Source organism: Alligator mississippiensis, chromosome 4, assembly GCF_030867095.1.
Source record: "Alligator mississippiensis isolate rAllMis1 chromosome 4, rAllMis1, whole genome shotgun sequence".
NCBI lineage: Eukaryota > Metazoa > Chordata > Crocodylia > Alligatoridae > Alligator > Alligator mississippiensis.
Genome location: NC_081827.1, coordinates 20,544,790 through 20,556,828, shown reverse-complemented (window position 1 = coordinate 20,556,828; position 12,039 = coordinate 20,544,790).

Genomic DNA, 12,039 nt, shown 5'->3' with positions numbered 1-12,039 from the left:
TTTTTTTTTGTTCCAGTTTTGACTATACTTTCTTCGTCCTGTGCCAATTTGCTGCTTGCTTCAGTCCCCAGTGAGGTCTTTTTACCACAGCCTCACTTCAAACCTGACTTTTACCCCTTCATTTCCCCCTGTGCGGGCCGGGGGCGAGCCGGGCCCGTCTTTGCGTACGCGGACTGTGGCCGGCAGCCCGGGCACGTGGGGCCGGAGAAAACCGCGCGGCGGCAAGGTACGCGCGAGCTAGAATTAGTCACGGAGGCATAATGGTTGATTGAAAAGATTATTTACTTACACCCAAGATGGTCGCGGTGTAGGCTGGACAGTTTTCCAGGTGCAGTTCTGCTTAAATCCTTGTTGGAGGACTCTGACAAACTCGGTTCTTTGGCCCCGGAGTGGTTTAGGCTCCGCGAGTTCAGCAATTCTTTCCTCACAGAGTGGCTGAATCTCCGTGGGTTTTGTTTGGGTCCCAGGCCCCCGGAGCTGTTAAGACTCCGTGGGTTCGAAAATTGGCCATATAGAATAGGGATACGTCTAGGATTGCGCTCGGCGACGGGGAGAGGCCAGAGACTGTTTAGACCTCTGTTGCCTGCTTAAGAAAGGCGTGTTGGGTCCGCAAGGGTCCACATCGCTTAGAGATCTTCACACAGCGCGAAGTTTCCTCCTCCTGGTGAGTTCTGTCTCTCTCCAGTTTTCCTCTCTCTCCAGCTTGGGCGGAAACTACCCAAGTCTTTTGTATGGCTAGCAAGCCAATAGCTAGCCGCCACGTATGCCTTTATTAAGAACCGGCCAATAATGTGGCGCGAATCTAAATACAAATGGTGGGAACTCCTTTGCACCATGCATCTCTGAGATGCAAAAGAAATGCACCATGTAAAGAAGCTGCAAATTGGCGGGAAATTCCCCGTTACACCGGAGTTCTCTCCCGCAGCAGAGAACTCGATCGTGCAAGGAAGCTGTAATTTTAGCAGGAACATAAATTAGTGTTGCCGAAGCACACACAAACAACAAATCACAACTTTGGGTTGTGACACCCCCCACTCACTTCTTTGCCTTTAATATCTCTTCACTTTTTTTTTTTTCTATTCAGGTAACTAACCTTGACATCCAGTCATCCACTATACACTAAAAAATAATGAAACTACCATAATTTCTTGCTACCATTCTCTGTGCATGCTTTATGCCCCTGTTCCCTACCATGTAGCTTGTCCTTTTACTCTAAATTGATAGGACTAGGGACTATCTAGCAACATGGACAAGCAGGTAAAACAAAGGATCGGGCCTCAAGAAGAGCATCCCAGCTGTACCACTGACCTTCTGATTAATCCATTACTGTTCTTTACCTCAGCTTACCGCATAGGAAAATGAGACTGACCTCTTTGGTCAATCACTTTGAGATCTACTGATGACAAATTCTGGATAAGAAGCAGGTCTGAATACTATTACTCTGTGTTCATACAGGGCCTTATAAAATTGGGTTATGTCTACATGGCATAAAGCAGAATTTAAGCAAGGTACTTGAGCTAGTTCTGAATATTCCAGCTCAAGTAATAATAGAAGTGATTTGAATTGTTGTAATTAATGTTTGTGCAGTTCTGTTACTAGCCCATCCCCTCCTCCCTTCTTGTACTATTCCTTAATTATGTTGCCCTGGCCTAGGTTTTTAATTGCTTGGTTAAGATCTAAACTTTTTTAAGTAGGTACCATTATTTTGAATTTGCTCTGATCAGAAGATCACCTTGGGCCTCTCAGAGATTACAGACTTCAGCTTGTTCCCATGACACGGCCTGTGTCAAAAAAAGGAATGCTGAGTCTTCTAGCTAATCAAACAGGGGCTCCAAGAGGAAACAGGAAAAATGTGAATTGTGGGATGGTCAGCTAATGAGAAGCTAGGAAGAAATAGGGTCCTGATGTTTTTAAGGATAAAGCCCAAAGCAGTAGCCTTGGAGGAAGTTTTGAACATACCTAGCAAAGGACCATTTGCTAGCTGTCCATTAAGAGGTATAAGTATTAGGGCTGTGCGAAGCTTTGGTCCCTGATTCAGTGGAGATTCAGCCCCATTTGGTGGCCAAATCTCCAAATTAAATCAGAGGACCCTTTAATCTCTCTGAATTGAAACAGAAACCTTGATTCAGAAATCTATTCAGAGAGATTTGGAAAGGTTTGGTGATTCGGACATAGACACAGCTTTAAATGTTTTCTCTACGTACCTCTAGGTAGCATGCTTGTGAACGCCGCGATGCTGGGGCAGATGGAGTGTCCCACAGAAGCACGAGGGGCTCCCCAGCGCACTCGGCAGCAGACCCAGAAGTGGACTAAAAGCACTTCTGGTCCATTTCCGGGTCTGCTGGAGAGTGCACAAGGCTCGCCCCCCATGCTCCCCCAGCTCAGCAACTGGTGCCTCCTGAGTCTGGGGGGCACCCGGGGTCTCCACATGGCTAATTGCTGAGCAGAGGGGGGCACAGTCCCCCCTGTACGCTCTCCAATGGACCCAGAAGTGGATCAAAAGTACTTCTGGTCTACTTCTGGGTCCATCGCTGAGCATGCGGGCCCCCCACCCGTGCTCCTGTGGGATGCTCCAGCATTGCAGCATTCACAAGCTGCACCTAGTACCTTGAGTTATGTAGAAAAAAACTTTTAAAGCTGTGTCTATGGCCAAATCACTGATTTTCTGAATCAGCACTGAATCTTCAGATTTGAATTCAGCCAAATTGAATCAGGGACAGTGATCCAAATCAACTAATCGAGCCACTGTCCCCAATTTGGGCTGAATCCAAATCAAATAGGGCCCATTTTGCACACCCCTAATGAATATATAATAAAGAATAAGAATACATCATTAATAATGAGGCTGTAACCAATTTTAGTTGAAGGAGGAGATTTTGGGTCAGCCAGGTGGGAAACTGAGGCACTGGCTAAATATGGTGATGGAAAGTAAGTTGCACACAGGTGCTTCCATTTACTCCACATCTGAATACAATTCATATGGGAGTTACCTCTAGAGGCTCCCTTCATATGCCAGATTATTTCAGTGTCTATTTGAAACCACTATTAAACCTAGTTACTTAAATTTTGTAGTTATTCATTTGTATAAAATGCTTGATCTACATGCTTCCTATATAATAACTGTAAGTATCTGAGAGGTAATTCTTTCCTTTCTGCCCTTGATTCCTCAACTGTACAACCTTCTTTTAGTATTCAGTAACATTTCACACCCTCTCATTTCTTCTTTGGGCCTAGAATCCATTACATTGCATGTTAGTCCTTTGTTTTGGAAGAATTATTGTATATTATTTATCTTCCTCACAGGAAAATGTGTTTAACCCCCAATTTTTTTCCATCTTTAATTTCTAAGATCTGATTCCCTTTAGTGTGTGTGTGTTCCTCTTTAGATTTTTCTTTAACTTCACTGTCTTTGTTTAACAATGAGCGTCTCAACTAGACAGTCACATGATCTTATAAAGACTATAAAAATAAGCTTGCAACAGAAGGGAAAAAATACTGTATATTTGTGTGTATGCAAAAAGCCCTAGGACTGAGGAAATGTTACCTGAAAGGTCTGGAACAAGTTATTCTAACCTGTTTTTAAGCAACATAAGCATCTTTTAAGTATCTTTGGGGATCAGGAAGCATGTGTTGAAAATAAATGTGTTTTTTTCTTCCATATCTAAACTTTATATCAAGGCAATTTCTTTCAACCACAACAAAAATGACAGCTTTTCTTTTATTTTATTTTGCATTAATTTCAATGCTCAGTAGCCAACAGTCTGAAATGCATCTGCCTAAGGAGTCAAGGATCCTGAGACTGGAAAATATATTTTGGGTGTTTTTTTTTTACTTTCACATGTAAAAATATATCTATTTAGATTTTGTTGTTTCTTCTCCTCTGTGTCAGTTGAAGGGAGATCATGTCATTTATTGCTGCTCAACATAAGAGCTTGAGTCTTCCAATCTTTGAAATCAGGAAGGATTTAGGTAGAATTTAGGAATCCATATCAGAAAGAAAAAAACTAATAACAACAACTAAAAATCCAGAGAACCACTACTTCAGTAGCTATAAAACTCAGGTTTTTGCTTCTATGCATGTACAGCACCACCACAATCTGAAGAAATAGTTGCCTAGTTCCTAACAAAGCTCCATCACGGTGCAAATAAGACTGGAGGGCTATACTCCAGGCTATACTTAGGTAGGGCCTAAGCCATTCGCTGTGTTCCAGTCATGCCTGGCACACACTGACATCATTCAGTTCAGTACAAAGCATGGCCACAACACCCACTTTCAATAAAAAATACATAATAAAAAATAAAAATTGTATTGCTAAATATAGCTGAAGAAAGTGTGTGTCCACCTTTACATAAAAGCATAATGGCTCCCAGGAGACAAGAGACATAGGTTATAGGTGCTTCTCAGCCTAAAGGGATTCACACCCACCTTCCAAGAGAGTGGCCTGTCAACCAGGCTAATGTAGTCAAGGAAGACGGCCACCCTTCCCTTCTTCAATTACAGCTCTGGCACTGTGCAGCCAAGAATGCAAGAACCACTGGATCAGAAGGATGACTTCAGACACTCTGAGAGCCACTCTAATTAAAGTGCCTCAGCGTCTCATGTATCAGCATCAAAGAGCTTTAGTTCAAGCACTCCCACCACCATGTTGAAGTGGGGGAATGCTGATACATGAGATGTGGAGGCTGCCTGAAACACAATAATTACTACACTCCAACAGACTCAATTAATTGACTCTTCTCTGACATGCTGTAATTACGTGTCACAGCAGCCTCTCAGCATATCTACAGGCACTCAGTGTTTCCCATTAAGTATCATAATGTCGATGAAAATGAAGGTTTACAAAGCCATCATTCTCCCAATCCTCCTTTATGCCTGTGAAACCTGGACTGTCTACCAGCATCATGTGTCATACTAAACCACTTCCACCTGCACTGACTGTGAATGATACTAAAGACCAAGTGGCAGGACAAGATTCCAGACACTGGGGTGCTCAGAAAATCAGCTCTCCCCAGTATCCACACCCGACTGAAACTGTTTCAGCTAAGATGGGCTGGCCACCTTTCAAGAATGCCCAACACTTGCCTGCTGAAGAAAATCTTCTATAGCAACTGTCAAATGGAGTACACTTTTGTGGTGCACCAAAGAAGCAGTACAAGGACACCTGAAATGTGTCCCTAAAGAGTTTTGGCATCGACCCAGAGTCATGGGAGCAAATCTATCCTGACCATCCATCCTGGAGGGCATCGGTTCAGAGTGGAGCACTGATCTTCGAGCAGTGTCACAAGGCAGAGGCAGTGAGGAAGCACATGGCCAGGAAAACAAGGACCTCTCATGTCCATTCCTCACTGCTGTCCTGCCCCTGCTGCAGCAGATTGTTCCGGGCAAAGACTGGGCTTATAAATCACCTGTGTAGCCATGCGACCTAGCCTCCACCCCCTCCTCTATCTTCCCTCTCTCTTCTTTCTCCTTTTTCCTCTTTCTCCCTTTCTCTTTTCTCCATCCTTTTTTCTTTTCCACTTCCTTTCTCTCATCTCCCACTCCCCTCCCCCCTCCCACTCTGCTGGATGTGGTCATCTTTGCTTGTGAAAGATGAATGACACCAACACTGGGTGGCTCTAGTTCAGCATGCAGGTACTCTGAGCATTTAGGCAGAGCTTTGGATGCATCTAACTCTTCCTATTGGCCACAGGTGGAGGTGCCAACCCCTTTCTTTAAATCAGTATCCTGGGGCCAAGCACTTAAGTTTTCAGGCATACCAAAGCCTAGATTGGAAGTACCTCGATGGCCAATCATGTTGTCCTGTGTTTCCAATGGAGTCACTCCATTTGTTTCTCTTGTCATGTTCTACCTAAAAGGAATTTACGATGGTACATACTTTTATGCTCATTTATATTTATGATGCATTTTAGATAAGTCTATTTCCAATCCTGAAATTTCTGTGCAGGCGGCATTTGCAATTAACTCAGTGGGAGTTTTCACAAGAAAGGTTACTTTTCAGTTAGAGAGACTGCCTTCCTAGCTTAAAAATCACTGGGCATGTTTACACGTGCAACTAATGTGAAGCAATAAACTCCAGAGCTTATTGCTCCAGAGTTTATTGCTCCTGGGTGCACCATTTGTGTGTGCACCCAGGACCACAGCATGTTGAGCTAGGTTGGCACACCTCCAACTGGCAGGGGCCCCTGGGGTTCAGCCCGCCAGCCCAGTGCTGCTCCCCCAAGGTCAACATGTTATGGAAGAGCTGACTGAGGCACGAGGGCACTTCAGTGTGGGGCTAGCCAGCAGGCCACCCCCACACTGAAGCATCATCATGCCTAAGCCAACTGAGGCAGTGTCTACAAGTGCACTGCTGCAAAGCAAAAAAACTCCACAGCAGGATGATATTTGTACTTACAAATATGATCCTGCTGCGAAGTTAATTAGTTTACTCCAGCCTAATTGCCCTGCACATGTAAACACTGAGATGTTAACTGCAGAAGCTAATTAGTCACCTCTTCAGTAAACATCTCAAGTAGACATGCCCACTGAGAAGAAAAGGGCTTTGAATGTAATAACACTGAAGGTAAACTGCATTATAGAGAGAATTGGCTTGTACTGGTCATTGTTTTAAGGAATACTGTGAAGTAACCCAAGACATTTTGCCTTTGCATACCTTATTTATCTAGTTCTCTGATTTTCCCAGTTAAAAAAGCCATGGAGAAAAAATTAAACTTCTTGCCTCAGTGACAAACTATGTTTAGAATCAGCAGACACTTTTGTAATTTGTGACAACAAAGTTGAATCCAAATGAAACTGAAGAGAGTCAGATTCAATCGACCGCATAGGACAGCTGGCTGTGGATGGACAATTTTCCAGCAAACACCATCCAGACAGATCTTGCATGAAATTGAGCTTAGAAGTAGAATGGTGCTCGATAAGATAAACTATGATTTATAAACTGTGGGAAAATATTTTATATTCTTGTATGCCACCTTTCCATCAGATCCTTTCTGCCTCTCTATATTTTAATCAGGGTCATATGCAAAGAAATGAATTACATTTTCTAGCAGACAAAGCCTTTCTTCATACAGTTGGTTATTTCAGATTAAAGGCTGGCAGTTCCATTTTTTAATCCAATCCTGCTAACTGTATGCATATGAATAGGCCCAAGGGATTACTCATGGGTAAACTATACTTTGTGTGTGAATAAGAATTGCAGTAGCAGTCCCATTGCTTTATACCTGTATAACAGCTTACTCCAGGATTCCAGCAATGCTGCACATCAATCCAACACATAAGCTATATTTTTAAGTAGTTAAAACTAAAACACGGATAATTTTAAAGTGTAACCAGGGAGATACTTCTAGGTTTAGGTCAATTAAACTAGAACCACATTTCTTGAGGCTATTCCAAAAACTCATTTAAAAAGGAGAGTGATTTTTTTCTAACTTTGATAAAGTCACATTCCACAAAAAAATAAAATTGTTGGGTTTTTTTTTTTTTAAGAAAGAAGTGCAATGTTAAGGTATTTTCCCTAACACAAGGGAATTAAACCTATCCTCACTCCCCCTACACTGTAGCAGTATTTTTCAACCCCTAACTCATCTCCACAGACAGATTTGACATCATGTAGGATATCAATTGCTACTTTTACTTTAATCAGAAAAAATATAATTAGATGCCACCACCACTAGCTTCCCTGTTTATCACAAATGTTTGCACATTCCTTGATATTTGTAAGTGATGAGACCGCACACAAAGTGAAAGCAGACCGCGGAAGGGGGAAAAAATGAATAAAATCATTCCCTTCTGCTTATCATGTGGTTTGGGCTGAACATTGAATAATGTGAGTCTGTCTCATAAACTGAGCCTGTGTTAAATTGCCAAATGCTATTACCCTAAATATAAAATGAATGGTATCAGTGATCTGTCAGTTACAAAAGGTTCTGTTTCCATGTTTATCTGAAAATACTTCATCTGAAATCTCAAATTGTCTCACAAGATTTTTAATACTTTCTATTCTCAACTATAGCTTCCACTTTTACAATTTCAACTAAAAAGAATGCTCATTGGTAAATGCAGTCACTAATATTTAAAAATGTCTCAACACTGTTATCCAAACTTTACAGTTTTGTATGGTAGTATCCCTGATGAACTATTACATTTAGATTAAAGATCAGGAAGATCAGAAAACATTGGAGCAGGCTAGCTAGATAAGCTGTGAAATCTCCATCCCTGGAATTTCTCAAAAGCAGGTATGACAGACACTTGGCTGGGTTCTTTCCAGCCCTACTTTCCTATGATCCCACAATCCTATTTATTACACATTGTGTCTACACGTCACCCTATGTCCCTGTGGCAATGCGCTACGTCACCATATGATGTACTACAGCAACATAGCATTCACATGAGTCTACATATGACCAGCAACTACTTCTCCATAGTAGCACGCTCCCTTGTTTTCGTGCACTGCTGTGGCTAAGTAACAGCTAAAACTGACCATGCACTGCAAAAATATCATTAGATGCCACTATCAGATGTGGCCTCATTAGTGCCAAATAGAAGGGAAGAATCACTTCTTGTGATCTGCTGGCAACCTCCTATTAATGCAGCCCAGTATGCTGTTAGCCTTCTTTGCAACAAGAGTACAGTGTTGGCTTAAATTCAGTTTACTGTCTGCTGTAACCCTCAGGTCCTTTTCATCAGAGTTGCTGCTTAGCCAGTCAGTCCCTATCCTGTACTGGTGCATGGGATTGTTCCATCATAAGGGCAGGACTTTGCACTTCTTATTGAACCTCATGAGATTTCTTTTGGTCCAATCCTCCAATTTGTCTAGGTCACTCTGAATCCTAGCCTTACCCTCCAGTATAATTACTACTCCCTCCAGCTTGGTGTCATTTGCAAACTGTATGAAGCTGCACTCCCTCCCATCTTCTAGGTCATTGATGAAAATATTGAACAAAACTAGCCCCAGGACCAATCCCTGGGCACTCCACTTGATACCGACTTCCAACTAAACATTAAACCATTGATTACTGCCCTTTGAGCCTGACAATCCAACCAGTTTTCTATCCACCTTACAGTCCATTCATCTAACTCATACTTCTTTAGCTTGCTTGTGAAAATGTTGCAGAAGACCATAATCAAATTATTATAAAACTTCCCTGTGGTCTCACTTGAAAAATAAGCATAGAGCCCAGAAATCTCTAGTACAAAACTATCTGTTCTCTCAATAAATAGCTTCCAACTCAACCTCTAGATAAAAGAAATTCAGATAAACATCCAAAATTAGCTATACACTTCTGAGATTTCCCCATCATTACTCAGTACCTAGGCCCTGTTCATACATGTGCACTTTCCATCACCTTGTCCACCTGCTGTGATACATCTGCACCATTCATTTATTTTAAGCTTGGCTGCTAAACCCAGCCAATGTCATGGCTGTTCTAAGTTGGCTTCATAGAAGTTCATATGTGAGTGCTGCTTGGATTTAAAAAATAGTTCCACATTTAACAACAATGCATATTTTTGATATTCACAAAAAAGCATTCAGGAGGGGTCATATATTACCAGAAGAGAGAAGAAATGTGTTAGTGAGATGAACAACAGATATACTTAAGTTGATTATTTAAACTGCAGTATTTAAAACACTTCATTACTACAATTATAAAACAGGAATATGGAATAAAGTTGTGCTTTCATCTTTCCATTTGCCATGTGGTAACATCTCACCTTTCTATTCCCAGCAGACTTTGAGCTACTCCATTTTCTTTTCTAACAAAGTGAGGTCATTTAACTTTGACAAGCATCTCACAAATTTTAGAAAACTGAATGACTCGAGCCAACTCTCAATGCCCTTCAGATTAACTATTTTCTTCTTCTCTACATGCACTAAAAATAACTGCAAGACTGCATTTCATTGGTAATTTTAAAAATCAGATCCAGACCCTTTAAATGGAAACACTCCTGTTGACTTCACTGTAAGCAGGAGCAGATCTTGTAACTGTTCGTGAAATTCTATGGCATTTCCCCATACATCTCAGCTCTGTGAGTTCTTTCTAACACTGTGTGACATGATTATGTAAAATGAGGGAAACTATGAAGCTACTTATTTTAACAAGTCTGTCTTTTCATTTTATTAATTTGTGCTCTGCACTTTGACCCTCTGACATTATACTTCAAAAGGGCCTAGAATTGGCTATTCACTTTGTTTCTCCACAATGACAAGAATATTGAGAGCAGTGCCTACAGCTGTGCTCTCACACGAAACCAACAGGAATCATACTTTGTTGGACAAATGGGGATATTTTAAGTTATCTCACAAAATGACCAGTCAATCATACTCTGTAAGTTTAGAGTCTTCTATACCTCTGATTCAAAATAAGTTTCCTACCCTATGAAGATTTAGAGGTTGCTAGAGTAAAAATTAAAGAGAGATACAAAAAGGTAGTCCTTCAAATCTATACAAAAACATACAGCACAACTTCCTCCTTATTGTCCTAGCCCCCCAAAATCTCCACCCCAATATGGCAATTTCAAAAGTCAAATTATTTAGACATTATATATCTGTTCTACTAAACTTCTGTTGTTCAAGAAGGAGCTCAGATACCAGAGATACCATTTCCAAGATGACAGGAAAATACCTAGTTTTCATTCATTGTCTGTAACCTCAGGCTAGTCTCTCAGGCTAGGGACAGAAATTATACATAAACCAGTTTAAATTATCAGAAACTGGTTTAAACCTGTAACAGAAGTTCAGTGCACATAAACCAGTTTAAAAATAACTGAAACTGGTTTAAGATAAACCTGGTTGAATGTAGTATCAGAATTAATTAATTTGGGTCAAACTGGTTTTTAAAACTTCTGTCCCAGACCCCTTCCTGGTTCAAGTTAAATCACAGTCCCCCAGTATCCCAGTATACCTTCCAGCCCTGGGCTGACTGTGCTTTCTGCTCCAGCAGAGAATGGTTGGGGCGGGGGGGGGGGGGGGAGAAAGGCAGGGACTTGCCCCTCCCCAGGCAAACTCTGGGTAGCATTTGGGGCCAGGGAGGGGGGTTAAATTTGCCTTTTCCTGAGTACAGAGCTGCCCTTCTCTGCTGGCTGCAACTGTGGACTACAAATCTCAGAGGCACCTAGAAGCAGGAAGAGGAAAGTGATGAGCAACCCTGCAGAGTCCTGCTGCTATAATTCTGGACTGCAAATCCCAGAGAACTCAGGGGCAGCAGGAAGAGGAAGCAAACATACATCCCATGCTGGCTTCATGCCGGACAGTCGCACTCTAGCCTTGCCGTGGCTTCTGGCCTGAACCACTGCAGGCATGTGGCTGCATTTCCTGAATCAAAACTGAATGTCTGGCCACTTGTTTCTCAGTTTAATCTCTGCAGTTTAGACTAACCTGCAAAGACTGAATAAATTTAGCCTCAGGCTTTCTGACTATCTGTACTTAGCCTCAGGGTGCCTATACACATGCCTGGGGTAAAGGGGCGGGGTGGGGTGTATTAATTAAAGTGGTTTCTGGAGAGCCACTCTAATTAAAATGATACAACATCACATGTATTAGGCCTCTGCACATTTAAAAATGTCCATGGGGATGCTTTAACTAAAGTTTATTCAATGAACTTTAGTTAAAGCACCCCAGAAACCATTTTTAAACCCACAGGGGCTTATACACAAGATGCTGTGGTGATGCTAGAGCATTCTAACTAGGACATGGATCAGACTCAATTAATACCCCAGATGACATGTGGCAAAGGAAAACTTACAGTTGCATAAGAAATTAAGCAGCCTCAAAGTACTTAAATCTCTTCTCTAAGGGTGCTTATACATGTGTTCTGATAAGTTCTAATTAGAATGTGATGTAGCAAATCAATTAATGCAACAGGCCAGAGTTAAGGGTAGTTAAAAATCTGCAGTATTCCTTCCAGTGCATCCTGACTAGAAAAAAAAAAATAGAAGAGCTCAGTCTGGTACTTGGCTCCCTATCTGTATACTGTAGATTGACCTGGTTTGTCTATCCATACTTTCTTCCTTTCATTAGTCTGAATGTTTACATACTGTTG